Genomic DNA, 22,051 nt, shown 5'->3' on the forward strand with positions numbered 1-22,051 from the left:
ACATAGGAGGCAACAACCATAGGACTTTCTCATGTTTGTCAAGAAAGGTATACATTTTTGAGCAATGTTTATTTTTTATTACAATTGTGAGTAAGTGATCCTTTTTTGCCCTGATCACCCCCATTTTTGGATTTCGGCTCTAAGATGGTGCGCATGTGCTGTCTCGAACCGAGACATAGAGTATCTACATCGTGTGTTTCTGCCCGCCCATATTCTTACCATTGGCTGCATCCATCGTCCCTTTATTTTGTGGGCTTCCCATTTGCCAAGGGCATGTCTGGGTCATGCCTCTTTCGCTTTTTAGTCCTGCCCGAGCGACTGCCCCAACCACTGTTGAACATACGGAGTGGCTATAGTCACATCAGGGCAACAGGAACCCCCCCGCCCCAACATACCAAAAACCCGCAAATAACACACAGACACAAGTGTTAGGATTGGGAAAAGTTGCTGCAGGTTTATTACATACAACATATGTAATCACGGTGGGTTATCTTACGGGCGATCCAAGGGCAGGCCGCATTCTCGCCACTTCCCCGCCTGTTGAGCCAATCAGCACAGTGGCGAACCACCCAACTGCTGCACAATTATGGTAATCACACTACTCACGCCCCTTGCGGGGCGTGTCTAGGCAAACCCCCCGTTGCACAGGCCTACAACCGCCCGATGGACTACTGGGGTGCCGACACGAGTTCCTGGACCTCCCATGAGGTTCGAGGTTAGGCTCGGGCACCCCTATGTGCCCGCTGAAGTACAGTGTTGCACCTCTCTGCTTCCGGATCGCCCCGTAACTCCGCCACAGCCCATGCGGCGGTCCCCGCCGCAGCACGGGCCCCCCACCAATGCTGCCTCTATTACCTGCAACCTTTGCTCAGAAGTGCCTCTTTTAAATCGAGGAGGAACAGGTCTAAGCCATCAGGCGTGAGATGAACACCATCCGCCTCAAAGTAACCCTTGATTTTGTCTTGAATCATTTCATGCTTGATGAAACCCAGACCCCTCCGTTGAGTGAATTTTTTCATGGCGCTGTTGATTCTCTTCCTGGACCTTTCAATTGCTTGACACAACTTTTTTCCCCTCCAAACTCTACGTGGCACAATTTCAGACCACCATATCTCACACTCACGCATGAGCCCGCAGATGACCCCAAGATCCCCTTTCATTTTCTGCAGTAAGGTAGATCTCCCCAAGTTCGTGAGGTCATTACCACCCAGGTGAATTACCAAGTGTTGAGGTGGCGGCCCCGCTGTAGCTAGAGCTTCCTGTAATCTGTGCAACAAGCTATTCCAGCACATGCCAGGAAAACCCAGCCAAACACAGTCAATGTTCATGAAGCCCTGCGTCCAGTTCCTGATTGCTGCCCACCGGCCCAACCTGGCGACTGTGGAATGCCCCAAGACCCACACTCTTGACCCTGTCAAAGAAAAGACGTAATACTTTCTGAAATGTTTATTGACCAAGAGTGCACAAATAAATTGCAAAGGAGCATAAAAACCTAAACTAGGAACACTGCAAACATATATACAATAGTATGGACAGGCGGGGATACCCTGTTCATGGGCGAATATAACGTTTATAACAGGGAGACTCCCAGCGCCCCACTTTTTGAACATTTTCTGGCTGCATGCCTGCTTTAAACACTCAAGTGGCCGTCCCAATTCGGAATGAATGGCTGAAGAACCTTTTCCCCTGCTTCAACAAACCAGCTCTATCAAGGCATGCTAACATTATTTTATCCATTTGGTATTTGGTCAGGGGGCTCAGGTCAGCATGGATGAAGAGGTAACCTTGTACCGCTGGGCGCAGCACCAGGTAAGACCGGACGGCCAACACCGGGCAATAGCGATGGTCCCCCAGGGGGGCCAACAGGATAACTGACCCTTTGCCAGCCTGGTCTGTTTTGGACCGTCTAAGAGTGATGGACAGACCCTCCTTAACACTTATGTCCACCACCCCTAAAGCGTCCCCAGACTTATCTGCCCTGGAGCGTGCTACTAACTCGCTGCTCCAGAATGCCCCGAAAAACGCTAAGCTGAAAGCCGCAGAAAAGAGGGAAGCCTCGTAATGCGAGTGCACCACCGACTGCAGGACCGCCAACACGGCCTGTAGCGTGGGGAACTCGATGGGGGATCTGTTGTCAGGGATCTTAGGTTCTTCCCGAGCCCACCCTTTCAATGCTGCCTTAATTACAAAAGACGTGGTCGGGTCACCTGCCCCTCTCAACCTCGCATCATGGCTAATCCCAGGAGTGGGATTTACCCTGTTTCTTGGCCCAGACAACAAAGGCCTGTACTCTGTCCTCTAGTGGCAGGGCTACCAGACCCAACTCAACAATAGCTTTGTGGAAGTTGGCCAGGTGACTACCATAGCGCCTCCTCGTACCTGGGGCTTGTGACCTCTCCCCTAACTCTCTCAGCTCCTGCTCCACTCCAAGATGCGCCAAAGTCCTGGTGCGAAGGGGGTCATCTCCGTTTTCGCATGTGGGCACACCGCTCGGAAACGGTCCCACTGAAAATGAGAAAGAGCGTCAGCCGCGACATTTGTGACCCCCGCAATGTGCCTAGCCCTAAATTCCAAATTGCAGCGCAGGCTCCTACTGGCCAACTCCCTCAGTAAGCAAAGAACCAATGGGCAACTAGCTGTTTGACCGTTGATGGCTTGTACAACCGCCATATTGTCCGACCAGAAAAGAACCTTCCTGTTAGACAATGGGCCTGGCCACAGATGCAGCGACACTACAATAGGGAAGAGCTCCAGGACAGTTATGTTGGAAGTGATCCCACGCTTACGCCAGGCATTAGGCCACTCCTGCGAGCACCACAAATCCCCCGGGATTGCCCCGAAACCCTCCCTGCCGGAGGCATCGGTGAACATGCTGATTTCGGGGCTGTCCACCCACGGGGACCTCCAGATGACAGTCCCGTTGAAATCTGACAGAAATTCAGCCCACATTAGCAGGTCTTTCTTCAAGCCCGCAGACAGCTTTACAAAATGATGACGCTTAAAGACCTTAGCAGTGGCCCTGGCTAACCTTCTAACAAACACTCGTCCCACTGGTATGACTGTAGCCGCAAAATTAAGTTTGCCCAGAAGACTCTAGATGACCCCCAGAGGTGCTTTGTCCTTTCCCAACAAGTCCTGAATGTCCCGTTTCAGGTCCTGTACCTTCTTGGCAGGAAGTCTTGACACGCCCATTACCGTATCCAATTCAATGCCCAGGAAAGTAAGAACCTGTGCTGGACCCTCAGTCTTGCCAGGTGCCAAAGGCACGCCCAGGTGTCCCGCCAAGTCAATGAAACTATTCAGACCCTCCCTACATTCCTGCGTGTCCTCCCTACCAATGAAAAGGAAATGCTCAAGGTAATGGGACACCGCTGTGACACCATACTCTGTGGAGAGTGCCCATTGCATGAAAGTGCTAAATGCCTCAAAGAAGGCGCACGAAACGGCGCAACCCATAGGCATGCATTTGTACAAATAGTACTCCCCTCTCCATTTAAAACCCAAAAGATGCTGACTATCTGGGTGCACGGGCAAAAGTCGGAACGCCGCCTCAATATCCGCCTTTGCGAGCCAGGCCCCTTTCCCTGCTCTCCTAACCAGGTCAACCGCCATGTCCAGGGAACAGTAGGAAACGGAGCAGGCCCCCTCTGCTAGCCATGAGTTCACGGAGTTGCCCTCCGGGAAGGAGAGGTTGTGAATTAACCTGAAGGCCCCCGGCTCCTTTTTTGGGACCACGCCCAGCGGGGACACCACAAAATCAGGGAGGGGAGGTGACGCGAACGGGCCTGCCACCCTCCCCAAAGACACTTCCTTGCAGATTTTCTTACCTACAATCTCCGGGAGGTCCCTAACCGATTTCTGATTCTCAGCGTCCCTGCTGACCCTGGAACCCTGGTAAGGGATCCTGAAACCTTCCAGAAAACCTTCAGCCAGGACAGTCCTGTCTTTCTCATTGGGATAAGACCTTAGTAAGGGCAGTAGGTTAGGAATGATGACTAGAGACGGGCCCTTGGAGTGGCGGGGAGGGGGGGCCCCACTGGGGACAACACAAGCAATTTAATCCACATGGCCAGGCAGGGGGGGGGAGGGAGCGAGAGCAGCAGGACGAGCACAGAGGGTCAAGGCTTGGAGAAAGTTTTTACTTGTCTTTGCTGGTTGCGCTTGAAGCGGAATCGCGTTTGTCGCATGCTGAGGGTGTGCCCCATTGCATTTACTGCAAGAGTGCGCAAACCTGCACGCCTTTCCCCAGGTACAATTACCTGCATTGAACAACCTACAAGGTGCTGAGAAGCCCTTCCTGTTTGCCTGTCTATTGAAACCCCCACCGCCGCGCCCCCCACGAAAGGACTGCTTGAAATTACCTTTCTTTTCCTGTGTGCTGACTTTGCCCACACCTTCTAATTTACCCTTACCCATATGCTGCATCCAGAGTCTCACCTCCATCTGATCCCAGTCCAATTCGAGGCAGACCGACATTTTTTTTCAAAATTCGCAGTCGTACCTGTACCACCCCATGCCTGCAGAAGACTCCGCTTCCTCAGTTATAACACTCGCATATTGAAATAGACCCTGCACCTGCTCTGGCAAGCGCTCAGTGATTACTGCCGCTAAAATGGAGAAAGCCTGTCTCCAGTTCTTGATTGTTTTCTCAGGCCAAGACTGAAAACGAACTTTCTTTTCTTCATCCTTGGCACCTATTTTTCTAATGTCAACACCCTCGGCACCCAACATGAGGAGGGAGAAGATATCAATAAATTCCCTACGCCAAATGCCTTCTTTTGCTGCCTGAGGCACCTGCCAAGCCTGGGAACATTTGCCTGACAACAAGGGGGCCATAGTCCTCATAACCGCTGGCGCAGGGGAGACTGTATTGGGCGCGGACGCAGGAGCAGCTGGCAGCGCGGGTAAGGCTGTTGGCGCTGGGGGAGCGGGAGCAGCACTGGGGCAGGGATCGGAGGAATAACGGAGGTAGGCAGTGCGTAGGCCGCCGCTGAAACCACATTATTATTATTATTATGTTTCTTATATAGCGCCAGAATCGACCCCCAAAGGGGTATCTCCGCGCTTGCCTTGGGAACCCGTCCTGGCTTTTCCCTGTGAGATAGCCCCTACAGGGCATCCCCAAGGTGAAAGCCAGGCATCCCGCCGCGGGGGGCCGTTGTGGAGATTAAGCAAGCTTAATGCCCAGAGTTGCAGAGTGTGAACCCATGATTGGGTCAGGCACCGAAGCGAGAATTATCGAGTCCATGGACATTTGAGCTCAAGACCCTGCCGCGTCAGGAATTGAACCCTCGTCCCGGGTCTGACCTCTGCTTCAGGGTCTGCCTGCTCTAACCAGTGAGCCACACTTCTCCACATTGACAGGGGGGCAATCATGCGCTACGCTGCTGTCCCCACCTTGAACCGGGAGCCCGTCCCACACTCGAGCTACCAATGCGTCCACTGTTGCCGTGGGCGGAGGAACCGTAACTACTGGCGAAGCCAGCGAGGGAGTGGCAAGCAAACCCGCTCTGACCTCAGACATGAAGACAGAGAGAGTATCTGTGAGCTTACCCAGGTCCTCCCGGGTGGCAAAGTCCGCAGTAGAATCCACCGGGCGAGGGAGAGGGGGGGCGCTAGCCAAAATCACCGCCGAGAGTGAGGCGGGGGCGTGCACAATCACATTCCTGACAGGTTCGGGCGCCCTGGTTTTGGGGGGAGGCTCCGCTGGGAATCTTTCACTGTCTGCTTCCGTACACGCTTGGACCTGGTGTTACCAGTATCCTCCACAATGTCTTGTTCAGGGGCGGGGGTGCGGGGCCGGCCCCGGGGGCTCTGGGGGGGTTGGCCGTCAAGAGTTCACTCGCCTACGCAACCCCATTTGCCTTGATCAAGTCCAGCAGTGCCTTCATCTGCGCATCCTGCGAGGGTCCTATCCCTGAGTCGTCGACCTGTGACGTCTGCGTAAAAAGCGGGGGGGACCCCTGACTTTCCATGCCTATCTTTGGCTCTTCCCCTGAAAGAAAGACTGTGAGCCAATTGTTCCATCTGCTAAAAAGAATGTTGGAGATAGCAGAGCTGACTGTCTACACGTGGGTACCTAGCAGAAATCATCGTGACACGGTGCTATCTAGGATGTATTAAGATTTGAGCAACATGATCACATATAGAGCAACATGGACTACTTTTGTTTGTCCTACTCCCCCCAAACACACTGAAACCCAGAGACGTCACCGCCTCCCAAATACATACCTCACACGAAATGTTCCTGGCGCCGGGTGAGAAGGTGGGGGGGAGGGGGGAGAGGGGAGGGGGGGAGGGGAAGAACCGCTCCCTAGGCCCTAAGCCGAAAGAGGAGGGCAAAGCTCTGCATGAGAGAAAAGAAAGTGTGAGACGGGGCCTGTGGCATGCCAGTAACTGCCTGACTGGAAGGTAGAACGCGCACGCGCCACCCACTGCCCTGTGGAGGGGCGCTATGTAAGAAAACATTAACAAAGCATGGACTGCATAGACACAACAATGCCCGAATAGACTTGCGCAAGGCCGTGGCCCCACCTGAGCGTGGCATAGTCCAAACCAAGACACACATGCGCCCATCCACCCTCAGAGCCTATACATACCTCACGAAAACTTGCTGATACTCTGAAAAGGGGTGGGTGACCACCGGACGAAGCGCGCAAGGGTAGGCCTGAAACATGCAAGGAAACGTTGTATTAGATAAGAAGCTCAAGCACGACTCTACCATATCTGAACTGAAGCAGCGACATGAGCATCAACAATAATGGCCGACCCTCGCGGCAAAATACGACATGAAAGAAGATACCTCAGCAACAAGGTCGCAAACATGAGAGCAGCTGAATGACCAAGCCTCCTCTTTCTCGAGGTTGAAAACGTGGCACCAACATTGGGTCGCTCCCAGTGTGCACCATGCTAGTAAGCTGTGCATGTGGTGACGGGGGCAGGGAATCCCAATAAAATGGCTGCCACGGCAGGCGGTGGCGGGTTCCTGGATCGTGTGGGGGAGTGGGAGGTGCATACGAAGGCATCTGCATGTACCGACGCTCATCGTGGCTCGGGGTAAGCCACCGGAAGCCCGCCGAGCAGCAATAAGACTGTAACCGTATCCAGGAACCGCACTGGCAATGGATAGGCCCCTCGAGGCCCCCTATGCGGAAACTGTCCGCCATCTAATTAAAACCATTGCAACCTTAATTTTGTTCTAGCATAACGATGTAATATATATGAGTGTTAGGCCGACTCACCCAACCGTGTACATCAAAGCAAAACGAAGGGAGACAGTACGACAGTGTAGAAGAAAGAGCATCGACGATTTTCAACATAAGCCCGCTCTATCTACACCCAGTGTGCACGGTACTATCCCGCATCATGCAAGGCTATCCTGTGTAAATGAAAGGTTTTTTGCCTTCTGACTTGTAGCCGTGGCCCGCAGGTCAGGGCCGCCGGGCCAGGCAAGACGTTGGATCGGTATACACAAAGCAATGCATCGAAAATCGATCGTGAATTCGTGAACGTAGCTAGCTGAAAGGTGACCGCAGCCTAGAAGGATCACCCGGCAAGCATACCTCTCCGCCTCCGCCATCACCCCCAGGGGGGGGGGGGGGGGGCACGAGGAGCCATGCGACAACCTGCCTGTCCTAACCTGACCTGGGCAGACGAGTGGGCCCGAATAGAGGCATCTGCACACAGGGCTCAGGCCATGACATACAGAGACGCACCACAGTCTCAGCTACTCAGCACCGAGTAACGCCCCACGCGCCTGCACTCTCGGGCGGTAGACCCGCAAAGAGCACGAGGGCGCCGCACCAGAGATGTTGGGTGCGTGTGGGAGGGCCGGGCATGAGCACATGGCGATGGCGCACCCCACCCTCTATGGCGGGGGTGCCGTACACACACCCTGCAAATCACATGTGGCACAACAGAATAACTTAGCATTTCCGCCCGGTCTCGAACCGGGGACTATTCACAAGAGGCAAACAGATAAACACTACGCTATGAAACCCAGGTATAGAACCTCAAGAACGTCTCTCATAACCGCCCGGACCTCGGCGAAGTCAGGTCGATAAAGGAGGCCGGTAAACGCCCCACCTCCACAGCGGCCCGACGCTAAGCGGGCCTCCTAGCCTTGCTTGTACCAACAAGGGAGGGATTAGGCAAAGGGGGGTAGGGAGGCACAGCCCATAGGCCTCAGTCCGCGGGCCTCAGCCCGCAGCCGGGAAACTGCCGATAAGGGAGCCCGTAACCGCCACCTCCACAGCGGCCCGACGCTAAGCGGGCCGCCTCGCCATTGCTCTGAAACCTCCAAAGGGAGGGAGTAGGCGGAGGGGGGGTATAGCCCGTATGCCTCAGCCCATAGGCCACACTCACTGCAAAGAGTGTCCCGAAGATGAAGCGCGATGTCCGGAGCGGCAAAGAGGCCTGCGCAATGGCGCTGGGGAGAGATATACCACCTAACCCCGCCTAGCCGCCCCGGACGTGCGTCAGCGACCCGCCTAACTCCAACCGGGCAACGCCTGCCCTGGGGAGGAGTGGCTGGCCACAGCCAAGGGGGGGCGGGGGCAGCCCTCTGTGACTAAGGGCCCGCCCTCCTTATGGCCACCGGGTGGCCTCGGGCAGGCACATTGTAGTTATTGTTTCGGGACTACTTTTTAACTTGCATTAGTCAGGCCAAAAGACTGTGCCTCTCCCGTATGGTAGCAAAATAAACGCCCCTCGCTCGTCTACATAAGAACATTTTTTAGGTCTCGCCTGTCGATGCGCATGCGCATCGAGCAAGCGAGACTATGGGGGCTCATCGACTCTTTATCCAACTTGCAAGGAATCGTGGCGATTCCTTGCAGTGCCCGTGACTTTTAAGCTCAATGCGCATGCGCATTGAGCTTAAAAGCGCGTGCACGTCCGTCTTTGTTTACCCGCTCCGCCCCCTCCCCGCCGTCTCGCATTTCCCCTGCCGCATCAAAGGCTTTCACGGCCGGCCGGCCATGCTTTCAGTTTCACGACCGGCCGGCCGTGTGAATTACATTCCAAAGCCCGCTCTCCCTGCTCCGCCCCCTGCTCCGGCCGAGACGCATTTCTCCTCCCTCCTCCCCCCTCCTGGGTCAGGTTACCCTGCTTTCTCTTTCGTTTTTTTCGTTATGCTTTCTGGCAACAACACACAGTCGAGTAACGCAGGCAGAGAGAGGGACATCCGGGGCTCTGCTCACCACGGAGGTACGTTCAGCATGTTTAACTCGTGTTGTGATGCAGCCTTGAATTTGGCTGAGGACTTGTGAAATGTTTTTGCAACTAACAGCATTTTTATCCCCCCATTTCCAGAACTACTTACTTTGAGCTCACCAGTGCCAGCTGTTAATGCAAAGTAGATTGTTTTATTCCCGGCCCAAGAGAGTAAACTAAACAGTCCATAGATGCTTGTGTAAGATTAATCCGTGGGCATTGTATTTTCACATGAATATGTGCGTGTCCACATATAAATGAGCTCTTTAACAGGACAGTATAGATTACCCCCTGCTGTTCTATGCCAGTCTCTGCCCCAGAGCCCAGCACCCATCCCTGCAGTGCTCGGCTGCCTTGCCCTCCAGCTGCTACGTCCGAGCAGGGCAGAGAGTGTCTCCCTCTGCCACTCTCTCCTTCAGGGCACAGCTGTCTGCGCCACCCGCAGTCCTCGCCAGCCTCGTAAACTCTAGCCCCTGCGGGCTTCCGAAGCGCATTCTGTTGTGGGGTTCGTGGGTGTCAAAACAAACGGTAAATGTGTCCGTCATGGGGTTTATGTGCACCTCGGGCGTCGAGCTGTCAGAGTCCCTCCAAATGTGCCGATGTGTCCCTTGTTTTGCCCTGGCCACCATCCCTGCCCCCTGGAGCTGGACCCATCTCCAGCTTGGCTGGGATGTTGTAGTATTCGCCCCAGCCCCACAGTGCCCACACCCAGTGTGCCTCGCTATGCTTTCTACATGAACACCTGTCCTCCCCTGCAGTTTAGTGCTCAGATTCCCAGTGCCCATAAATGCCCTTCTTCCTTCAAACCCCGGTGCCAAGCTGCCCTCCTACCGCCCGCATGACGGATCCTTTTCCCCGTGGTGCCTTGCTGTACCAGCCCTTCCTGTGTGCCTAGATGCGCCCCTTGTATTTACAAGCACGTTATCTTACACCTTAGGCCAGTCCTGTCACCGCCGGGCACAGTTGGTTTACTCTCTTCCGCTCCACACTGCACCTACCTCGGGAATTCCTGCGATGTTGAGGTCAGGACTCGGAACGACCTAGATTCCTATAATTTCTAGCGGAGCATCGATGCCACTCTAGGCTCAGAAGCTCTGGGCATCAGCAGACTCACCATGCATCATTCAAGTGGGTGACATGAGGCTTTTACTGGCTGCCTTGCGATAGCATATAAATCTTTTTGTTGCCAGGGTTTTTAGAAGGGGGATGCGGGAAATGTCATTTTGAGCAGTCTATCCTAGCTAGAGTCCTTAGAGGCTGGTACATATTTTTTAGAGTTTTTATTTATTTATAAAGTTTTATATAGCGCAAACAATATCCCGAAGGATATCGTAGCGCTTTACAAAAGGATTGAATGCAGGTAATAAATGCAATATCGACATCAAGTAAGAATAACAAACATCAGTGATTACACAAGGACACATTTATTTTTTGGCAGTCACGGGGAGATTAAGTGATTTGCCCAGAATCACAGGATTGGCTGGCCGCCGTGCCCTGTGACTGCCATTCGCATCAGAGATCTCTTATTATGGGGGTTACTTCACCATTTCTGCCCGACGCTCACATTTTATGACTTATGGGATACTCTGCTTCTCTGTGTCGGAAGGAATTCAGCCTGAGCTAGCGCTGCCAGGTTCAAATGTGACCGCTGGGTCACACACAGACTGCCACGGTGAACTTGATTGCTAGTCTTCGAGCTGGCACGGCACCCTTCCTCCTGTTTTCAAACTTGTAGGGACCTGACCCAGGTTTTCTACGCGTCTTGCCAATAAGTCATATAATTACGAATTCCCATGTGGTTTTCCCCTTTTGCATGCACCATTTACCATGCATGGAAACGTTGCCCTGTGTCACCCACTGTAGCCTCAATGATCTGTAAGCACTTTACTGGCTAAAACAGTAATTATTATGTTTGGGGCATGGGCGCTGTAGATCACATGCTTTGAATACTCCTGCCATCTAGTGTTGGTTCCTGATGTTTGCAAGTTGTTTTCTTCAAAGAAATCTTTCCAGTCATGAGGTAGATGATTCCTCCTTTCGGTGGTAGGGCGCATGGGTATCGACTCCATTGTTAGATTGTTATTTTCTGCCATCAGGTTCGGACGTGAATTGCTGCGCTTCGGTTCGACACACTTTTTCTGGTTTTCCTTGGTGCGCAAGACACTCGCCCTCAACTGTTTTGTTTTCGATCGTGTAATCCCATTCTCCGCGTATCTTATTTACTGAAAAAACACTCTTTCGATAGGGTAGCTCGTGGAAGGCTGTCTGGCCTAGCCGGATCAGTACGCCTCACAGTAGATGGAACGGAATCCATTTAAATTCTGCCCTTGGTGCCAGGCAAAGTTTCTGCGCACCGACTCAACTGTGCAATCTGCGCTTGTTTCCGGAGCACAGCGAACAGGACTGCGATGCATGTAAGGCTTCCGATCGAAGAAAACCGTTTACAACCGTCTGCCTCGACGTCGCAACATGCAGAGCCAACCCACAAGTTCCATTCCATCCCTTTTCGGAGAAGATTCGGAACAAGAGGCCGGAGACGCCATGGAAGCCGAGGAGGAACAAGACCCGATTTTCATCTCAGACTTCAACTCCGAGGGGGACGAAGACATCCCACAAGGGAAGCGAACCGTGAGTACAGATCCCCCCTTGCCCCAAAGTTCACCATGCAAAGAAGAAGGTTCCAGGCCAACCCCAGCCTCCGGGCCACAGTTGGCGCCAAGAACATGTTTCCGACGCCCCGCCCTCCATCTTGGCACCGATACATAACCAAAAGCCTTCTGGCTCCGAACAGGGTAGTTCGAAAATGGGCACCGAGCTGAAACCTTCAGGTTCGAAGTCAAAGACAGGCTTCGCCCCACCCCCTTCGATGCCGAAAACGTCTTCGGATCCGAAACCAGCGGCATCCACAGCCCCAAAACACCAGCACCGAAGCCTTCGGCACCGAAACCAAAGGATATGCAGATTCCATCCAAAGAGCAACATTTCGATGCTCTGCCTTCAAACTGGATCCGAAACAGCACGAGTTATATATTTACCCAAAAACTGGACATATTACCACAAAGGTGACAATAAAACACAAACCTGAGATAGAAGAGGTCTACTACATTCCTTTAAAAAGGAAAAATGTTGGTACTAATACTACTCCTCCTCCTCCTCTTCTTCCATCACCTCCTTCTCCTCAGTTTCAACCATTACTAATTTCACCTGAGCACTCACCACCACATACTCCTGAAGATCAAGATGATGATGAGGATGGGTTAGGGCTGGGGACAATGAGCCAATACCCGCAGACCACTGGACAGATTACAGCACCAATTCCCCCACAGGGAATGATCCTGATCTGTACCCTACTAAGCCTTCTCCATCGGACAACAGTGCAGGATACATAGAACTGTTGGGTAGAGCTGCTAACTACCATGGGGTTCACCTGCATAAGGGATCCCTGGAAAAGGATTTACTTTTTGAGACTCTTAGTAGTACACAAAAGTCCTCGCACACACTCCCCATGCTCAAGGGTATGATCAGACATCTAGACAATATTTTTATTGATCCCGTCGGGGCACGTATCCTCCCCCCCTAGGGTAGACAAGAAGTATAAGTCCGCACCATCAGATCCAGCATACATAAGGGTGCAGTTACCTTTGGATTCCTTGGAAGTTTCCAACACACGCAAAAGGGCCAATTCACAAACAGGAGATGCTCTACCCCCAGATAAAGGATCTAAGCTGCTAGACTCTTTGAGGAAAAGAGTAGCCTCCCAGGCTGTGAACTTTTGGAGCATCTCCAATACACAAGCACTGTTAGCTAGGTACGACATGGGGCATTGGGATGAAATGGAGCAGTTGCTCCAATTTCTACCTGATGAGCACAAGTCCAAGGAGCAAGACTTAGTGCGGGAGGGACAACTCATTTCCAATCATTCTATCAGGTGCGCCCTAGATGCTGCAGACAATGCAGCCAGAGCTGTTAACACCAGCATCCTGGCATGCCTGGTTACGTATTTCAGGATTCAAACCAGAGGTTTAAACTTCTATCCTGAATATTCCATTTGACAAGGAACACCTCGTTGGCCCTGTGGTAGATTCCTCTATAGAAAAAATGAAGACTGACACTGAAGTGGCCAAATCTATGGGAGCCCTTCAATTAACCCCAGGACGAGGTTCCTTTCGGGGCTCCTTCTACTGCAGAGGGTCTAAAAATACCTCCTCAGATCCTGCCATCACCACCCACAAAGGCAACAATCAACCCTCTGTCTCTAAGGGTTACTTCAGAGAGGTTTACAGAGGCCTCAATGGCAAAGGTAGAGGTAGAGGCTCCAATACACGTGCCTCCCCCTCCAACACCAAACAGTGACTTGCCTACACTCTCCCCGACCATTTAAAACCTGTTGGGCGTCTTTCACATTTCCTATCCGTCTGGCAGTCCATAGCTACAAACAAATGGATCCTGAAAATTATCCGTTCTGGTTATTGCCTGGAATTCTCTTAACAAGCCTCCAAACATTCCTGCTCGTTCACACAAACTGTCACCGGATCACTTACACCTCTTCAAACTAGAGGTTCAGTCTCTCCTTTTAAAAGGGGCTATAGAGCTTGTACCACTACAATACCACTGGTTGGGCGTATACTCCTTTTACGTTCTCATACCCAAAAAGGATGGTTCTCTCAGACCATCCTTGGACCTCAGAGAATTAAATCTTTACATACATTCAGACCATTTTCGCATGGTAACTCTTCAACAAGTGCTCCCACTCCTGCAACAGGGTGACTTTTTCGCTTCTCTAGACTTAAAGCATGCTTATTTTCATATTCCAATATATCCCGCTCATCACAAATTTCTCAGATTTGTTGTAGCGAGCCAACATTACCAGTTCAAGGTACTCCCCTCCGGAGTCACCACTGCTCCTAGAGTCTTTACAAAATGTCTGGCAGTAGTCGCTGCTCATCTAAGAAGACAACATATTCATGTCTTCCTTCACTTGGACGACTGGCTCATCAAAGCCAGTACATATCCAGAGTTTCTCCAGCATACTCACAGGACACTACAGTTACTGCAACTACTGGGGTTCACAGTCAATGTGTTGAAATCAAATCTCCAACCTTCCAACACTCAAAGTTACGTAGAAGCCACTTTAGATACTCAAAAGGCTCTGGCCTTTCCCAATGCAGCCATAATTTGCAGCATTCAGGTGCTAGTTCTCCAGTTTCAGTCCAATCACTCATTTGCAGCTCAAGTGTATATGCAACCACTGGGAATGATAGCATCTTGCATCATTATCGTACCCCATGCCAGGCCACACTACAAGAATGCTTAGCGAGTCAGTAGAACCAATCGAAGGGCCTGTTAACCGATCTAGTGTTGGTAATCGGCCGTACTCATCGCTCTCTGCAGTGGTGGAACACACAAAATTTATCAAAAGGGCGGCCATTCATAGACCCTGTACCGTAGACCGTGCTAACAGCAGATGCGTCCAGCACACAGTGCGCAGCCTGTGGAGTCAACAGCGAAAACCTCTCCACATAAACCATTTAGAGCTGCTAGCAGTCTTTCTAGCGCTCAAATCATTTCAGACTCACCTGGTCGGTTAAGCTGTCCCAGTTCGTACCGACAACATGACAGCTATGTATTACATACAAAAACAGTGGGGACACACCCTCTCCAACTGTCACACTTGCCCCAAGACATTTGGAAGTGGGCAATTCACTACAAAATCTATCTCCTAGCAGAACACCTCCCAGGAGTGAATAATCAGATTGCCGATCTCCGCAGACGGAGAAAGCAAATACACAAAGTGGGAACTTCACCCTCCAGTTCTCCTCCCATACTTTTAAAGTTGGGGAGTTCCTCAAATAGATCTTTTTGCCACACACAAAAATGCAAAATGCCCAAACTTCGCCTCCAGGTACCCACACCCGCTCTCCAAAAACAATGCACTATGGATGAACTGGTCAGGGATATTTGCCTACGCTTTTCTGCCTCTCCCACTCATTCCATCAGTGGTTCGAATAACAAACATCAATGATTACACAAGGACACATTTATTTTTTGGTAGTCACGGGGAGATTAAGTGATTTGCCCAGAATAACAGGATTGGCTGGCCGCCGTGCCCTGTGACTGCCATTCGCATCAGAGATCTCTTCTTATGGGGGTTATTTCACCATTTCTGCCCGACGCTCACATTTTATTCTCTACTGGAAAACTACTTTCCTCATTGCACAATTAGCTCACTGAGGAGAGTGGGTGAACGACAGGCACTGACTATAGAAGAACCCTTTTTCCAGCTTCACAGAGATAAAGTGCTTCTTCGTACTAATCCCAAATTTGTACCTAAAGTTGTATCTGCCTTTCACATCAATCAGGCAGTTGGATTACCAGTATTCTTTCCTCTACATGGTTCTGTGGCAGAACGAGCTCTATACACCTTAGATTTCAGAAGAGCCCTTTTATAATACATTGAAAGAACAAATTCATTTCGTAAGACTAAACAACTTTTTGTTGCTTTTGCACCACCACACTAGGGCAATCCCATATCCAAGTCGGGTATTGCCAGATGGATTGTTAGATGCATTAAAATGTGTTACTCAAAAGCAAAGAGAACGTTAACAATACCCCCTAGAGCGCAAAATAAGGTCTACTATGGCTTGCTTAGGAAACATCCCCATAGTTTACATTTGTAAAGCTGCAACATGGTCTACACCGCACACATTCACTAAACACTATTGTGTAGCTTGTCTCGCTAACACAGCTAATGTGGGTCAAGCAGTCCTTAGAACACTATTTCAGACAACTCCAACAGCTTAGCCACCGCTTTGGTCGAAAACTGGTGTATAATCTATGCAAAGCATGTGACCTACAGCTCACATGCCTCGAATGGATAATGTTACTTACCCAGTAAGCATCTGTTATTGGCATGTAGAGCTGTAGAGTCACATGCGCCTCCCCGGGTACCTGTACCTGTTGCAGTTCTCTCTCTTACTCTAAAGACATATGAATGGACACCTCTATTCTTTACTTACTAACTCCATTCTCACCCTCTGTGGTAAAACAATCTAACAATGGAGTCGATGCCCATGCGCGCTATCACCGAAAGGTGGAGTTACCTACCTCGTGATTGGAAAGACTTATTCGAAGAAAAACAACTTGCAAACATCCAGACCGAACACTAGATGGCAGGAGTCTGCAAAGCATGTGAATCTACAGCTCTCCGTGCCATGAGCAGATGCTTACAGGGTAAGTAACATTATCTTTTTTCTTATTAGTGTACATGCAAACACCTCATGGTCGTGACTTTTGTTCAGGGCAACTGGAATTAAGCGGCACAGTTGAGTAAATTATGCAGCAAGAAAAGGCAAATAATGTGGTGAAATGCAGCATATTTTGTGATACGAGGACTTAATAATTTTACAATTTTAACACTGGGGATTGGTTGCATTTCATAAGTACCATTTTAACACCCAAAATAGCAATACGCAAAATAAGTGAATATTGAACCTTTACAAAAGGAGCATTCCACTGCGCTGCAACACGTGTGGCTGTAGGGACTGTGGGCTCATACAGTCCTTGATGATGGGGTGTTTGCCTGGAATGGGTGATTCCAGCTCAAATACTTTGGTATTGCCTTGCGCTGAACTGCTTTTCATTCTTCTTGACTTTTTCTCTGTTTTTGTTTCATGGGTGTATGTTCCACCTTTCTTTCACTGCAGGTTTTGTTTTGCCTGAAAAACTGTTTTGTCTGAACATGTATGGTGGTTTGTGGCTCTTTTGTTGATACTTGTAATAGGTAAAATAAGAGGGTGACCCCTACATCACTAGATTCTGCCAGAGCAGGACACGGGCTGCTATGAGAGCCATCACTATGGAATTTAAATGTATTCCTTCTCATAACGTTGGTGCTGTGGTTAATTATGTTTAATTCTATCACCCTGATGCTGTGGTCAAAATATTCCTTTATTGCCCGATGCGTAGGTTAAACGTGCATTTTGTTATCATGGTGGGTGTGTTCATTTTTTCCAATCACCTAAATGGTCCCCTTCAACTTGCAGCTTCACCCCTGCTCATGGCAACTATAAAAAGGGCAGTTCTTCAGGAAGTCTAATCAGCAGCCATTTACTACAAAAGTATTCATTGAATTTGTAAAGGGTTCCCTTTCAACATCCCCTCACTCACACCAGTGTTAGCATCCCCAGCCCTCCAGCCACTGGAATGAAGGTAATACACTTCCACTAGCTTCTCAGATATTCACTTTTACTTCCCTGACTAAATCCTGTGTCATATTAGTAGTAAAGAAACAGGGCTGACAAGTTAACTTTTACATTTTAGTTACACATTTTAACCAAAAGAAGGAATTCAAATATTACAGAAACAATCTGGTGCCCTGCCCTAAGGGTACATTGTCAGCTTTAGCCAAGCAAATGGGAAAGGATAAACACAGGTCTAACCTGCTCGGGCACAAAAAAAACATTGGCAAAGCCTAAAGGTGTCAACCCATTGCTAAAAAGCATTCACATTAACAATGCCAAAAGCTCATAGCTCGGCCATTGCCGAGACCTGTTGACTTTGCCATTTCTTGTTTGACTGAAACTGGTGGTTACTGACTCAGATTTGGCACTGGGCTCTGCGAACCAGACCCAAGGTCTCTGCTCTATTTAAAAGATATATGGTAATGAGATTTAATTACAATTGGTATGATAACCTCCCTGTAAACCCTTAGTATATGGTAGGGCATACAGTTTTAGAGGGACATCAGATTTAATACACTTAAGTGTGCACTGCTGTGTTGCCTGTTGCCATTATTTACTAAAGTCAGCCCTGCTTTGTGGGCTGCTTTTCAAGTAAAATGATATGCCAAGTCAACTTTGGAATTAAAGGTACTTTCAAAGTCTTAAACTACCTTATTTTTGCAAATGGGTCATCCCTAAAATCTCCCCTAGGTGCCCCAGGGGTAGGGTGCCTTGTAACTTTAAGCAGGGACACTATGAAAGATGTTGTATATACTCTCGTGAGGGAAAACTGCCTATTTCATTTTTCCACAATGTAGTACCTTAGTTCTATAGGCTAACATAGGTAGGCTTTATTAAACTTTAATAAAGTCTGACTATTGACAGAAGTGAGCTAAAACTATAGTTCAACGTGTCTAAAGAATAGTTAGCATAAATCCAACAACTTGCCACGGTTAGATTTGTTATAACTATGACAGAAAAGAAGTTATAGAACTTGCTTTTCTGGTGTGTTTAAATCCAGCTCTAGAGTAGCCTTTCCTGGTTGGATTGATCAAAGCTGCTCTGATTAGGTGTGAAGTGGCCTGAAAGGAAACCAGGAGACAGCTGGTGGGAGGAAATCTACAAGCTGCAGAGCAAAAGGCAGGAGGAGGACTGGGTAGCCAAACTGGTCTTCAAAGAGTGAAAGCCACTTAGGACAGGACCCAGGCCCACCCCCACTGCCTGCGCTCTGAACCAGATAGGAACCCCTGTAATTGAACTAGTAGAGGGGCTGGATGGGTAGTCGTAGAGAAAGTTAGCCATACCTCTAGGTTGAGTTAGCCAGACCTTAAGCTCCGGGAGAGATTTTCTCCATTTTGGTTTTTAAAGAACAGTGCTTTCTGGGACAATAATTTGCCACATATCAGGGGGAGTGAGCGTCTTTGAGGGTGGCACCCTGCACCCCATTGGTCAGGGGTGCCTCAGTGCTTGCTAGCCCAGAGGCCAGTATTAATATGAGAGTTCTGCCCAGTAAATCAGATCCCTGTCTAAAGAAAGAAGAAGGACTGTCCAGCTGGAACCCCTGGCCTGCACCAATGGGACTGGACTGGACTCCGAATGACTGCACCTGCTGCACACTTTGGACCTACAGCAAAAGAAGGACTTTGCCTTGCACTAAAAGTTAAAGGTGTGAACTCCCTGAAAGCAACAGGTTAAAAGCACTCTACCTCCATCATCTCCACCATGAAGAAACGAGCGTACCACCTTCAGCTGGACTTTAAAGGTTTTGACTAGGTGCATTGTGGCAAGTTTACTTGTTTCAACTCGCCAAGGAGCAGCTCAGAGCTTCTGGAACCGTGGCTAGTGTTGTGGACCCATCAAGAACCCAAATGGACCTTCTGGAGGCATCTTCTAACGTTTGAGTTAATTTGGAGAATTTTGACAAAAAAGCTCCGTAAGCTGACCAACCTGTCACTGAGAGTCAAGCCAGTGACGTTGAACTGCGGCCTGACCAGAAATTCAGGTTCGCCCCGCTGGAGCTACTCTCTTCGTCGTTGACGATATTTCCAGGAATCGACCAAGGCAGCCCGCTGAAGCAAGCTTCTGTCATTGAACCCAAACCGTGCCTGCCGAGGTGACCTGCTCCAATATCAAGTGAAAAATCTCTCAAAAAAGTGACTAAGTCAGAAGGTAAAAACTTGGCCGGGCCTGACTTCTCATTGTATCCGTCCTGTGCTCCATTGCAGTTTGTTTGAAACTTTGACTTTGTCCCTGTCTAGCGTGACCAGATATCCCAAGTTAGTGCTTTTGGCTTTTACACACTAGAAAGTGTTTATTCTATAAAAGTTCATATTGCTGGTTCCCTACATTTGATTTTTGTTGTTTGGGTGTCACTTTAATCATAATGATATTTCCTTTTTTTATAAATTGGTGTTGTATTTTTATTGTGTGAGGTGTCTTAGTTATTTAATGTATTGGTGTTTTTGAATGGTTTACACACCTGTCTCCTAAGTTAAGCCTGTCTACTTGCAGCCAGCAATGGAATCTTGCCGTGGGGCTGAGCCTTGCATTATCACAGTGTTAAGTTGACATGAGGTTATTAGAAGTTCAAATGCAATTTTTCCTTTCTGCTGCCTTTTGCACACGGCACACACTTTATTAAATGTTTAGAGTTTGGCAGAGTCAAGAGTAACATGTTTTTCTATATTAGTAGCCTTGCTTGGTAAGCTTAGTCTGAACAGTGAGTGCTGAGGCCTTCAAGGTTATTTTAACACAGTGGTGGTTGTTCGGACTGATCAGCGCACGTTCTAGACATAACACATATGCAGCTGTGGCCACCTCTGAGATTGGCGCGTTTTAATAATGCACTGCGTAGGCATGTGACACACACTTGGAGAACATTCGTATGCTGAGAGCTTGTGCAGAATTTGATGTGATCCATTTCTGCTAATACCAGAGGTATGGGGCCGCCTATGTAATCCCAAGAGACCTTCTGTAGATATAAAATAACCTACTAGCAAGGGAGGGTGAAATATAGGTATATTTTAAACCTGTTTCCATTTAGCATTATAACATGCTTTCTCCCTTTGTATTTTATGGAATAGTAACTATGCTGATAATCTTGTATCTAATAATATGTCTGCTTGTATTAGCTAAGATGCTGCGCATGAGAACACGGCATTAGAAATAAATATTTCAAACTTGTACGTGTCTTCTTTTACTCCCTGTTGAGAGTATAACGAAAGAGTGTTCATGTTTTCCACATTGCCTGAGGTAACCTAAGTTGCATGCTCTGGGTTGTCTAATCATTGGTATTTTGGAAGAGCCAATGTAACACTGATGCTAGTCTGGTAGGGGATTTTGGGTACTAAGGTGAGTTTTGGCACACCCTAATTCACTGAGGTCCCAAGTCTCTGTGCACAGTTCTGTGTAGGAGCAGAATCCCTGCAACATGGCGCCCTAACGATGGTGGTCTAATTTCATGACGCTTGAGTAGTAATTATATCAGTCCTTAGCCCCTTCGCTATTGTTTCCGGTTAACAGTGGTGTCGGATAAACCTACCTATAGTTACATAGGTCTTTTCAAGTTTGAAACTTTTAAAACGGTTTCCTTTTGAATTACTACCCAGTTGTGCTACATTGTTTTACATTGTACCTCTTCTTCTCTATGTCGCTATGGCTAACGTTGACATACCACAGCATAGTCGCATTGCGGTCTGCAATCATTTGCAGGCTTATAACGTTGGTTTGGAGGGCATGGCAGTTATTTTGGTAGTGAGTGCTGAGGTTGCTTACCTGCTTGAGATTTTCTACTCATGGGTGACGTTTCCTCCAGTGGATGCAGCTACGCAAGTATTTCACACTTACACTCACACAGCCGTGCCCTTGGAATATGTTCCTTATAGGACACAAGAAATTACGATTTCTGCATGGCAGCACCGTGTTTGGTTTGATGATGCCCTTCCTCACAGAGTAACGGCGATTAGATTGGGTCCTTTGTCCATTCCAGGCGCTGCTTGGCCTGTTTTGGCTGGATTTACCCCGCATCCTTGTGCGGGGATAGTCCCCGCTGCTGAGTTGCGGCCCCTGTATAACTCTGCAATCAGTGTTATCCGGGCCCTAGTTCAATATATTACCCGCAGTTTCCAGGGCGGGCCCCTGGTGTTGCGGCGCTTCCAGCTGGACCGAGCGGAATGAAGCTTAGTCCTGTCATGGTTAATGCGGTTATGGGCAAGCATCCCCAGGATAAGGATGATATGCCTTTTTGGCTTGCCGAGAAATTTGACCAGCTGGAGGCAGTTTTTCCTAATTCGACTCCCGTAGAAAAACACAGGATTCTTACAATTAGTTTACCCAAGGTCTTGGTACCAGAAGCCGGTGACTGCGAGTCATGGGGTAGAATTTTTGCGGCAGTGTACACGAGGTGCTTTGGCAGTCCGTCAATGGCTGTCCTTCTGACGGTCATTAAGCGTGTACAAGATGAACATGGACCGGAGGCTGCGGTTGACTTGGAAATGAGACTTGTAGGCTCATTTGACGTAGTTTCCGATCGTGTCCTTTCTAATATAGAGGGAGATGCGGTGAACTTTCAAGTGGCTAATGCCTTGCGTGATGTCCCCGATGCCGACAAACCCCGACAG

At 49.3% G+C, this 22,051-nt stretch overlaps 1 protein-coding gene across 1 annotated transcript in view; it reads left to right on the plus strand.

Annotated features, from left to right (window-relative positions):
• Positions 1–22,051, plus strand: part of WDR70 (WD repeat domain 70) — a 1,742,574-nt gene that overhangs the window by 246,991 nt on the left and 1,473,532 nt on the right. The window lies entirely within an intron of this gene.

Source organism: Lissotriton vulgaris, chromosome 3_1 (genome assembly GCF_964263255.1).
Source record: "Lissotriton vulgaris chromosome 3_1, aLisVul1.2, whole genome shotgun sequence".
Taxonomy (NCBI): Eukaryota; Metazoa; Chordata; class Amphibia; order Caudata; family Salamandridae; genus Lissotriton; species Lissotriton vulgaris.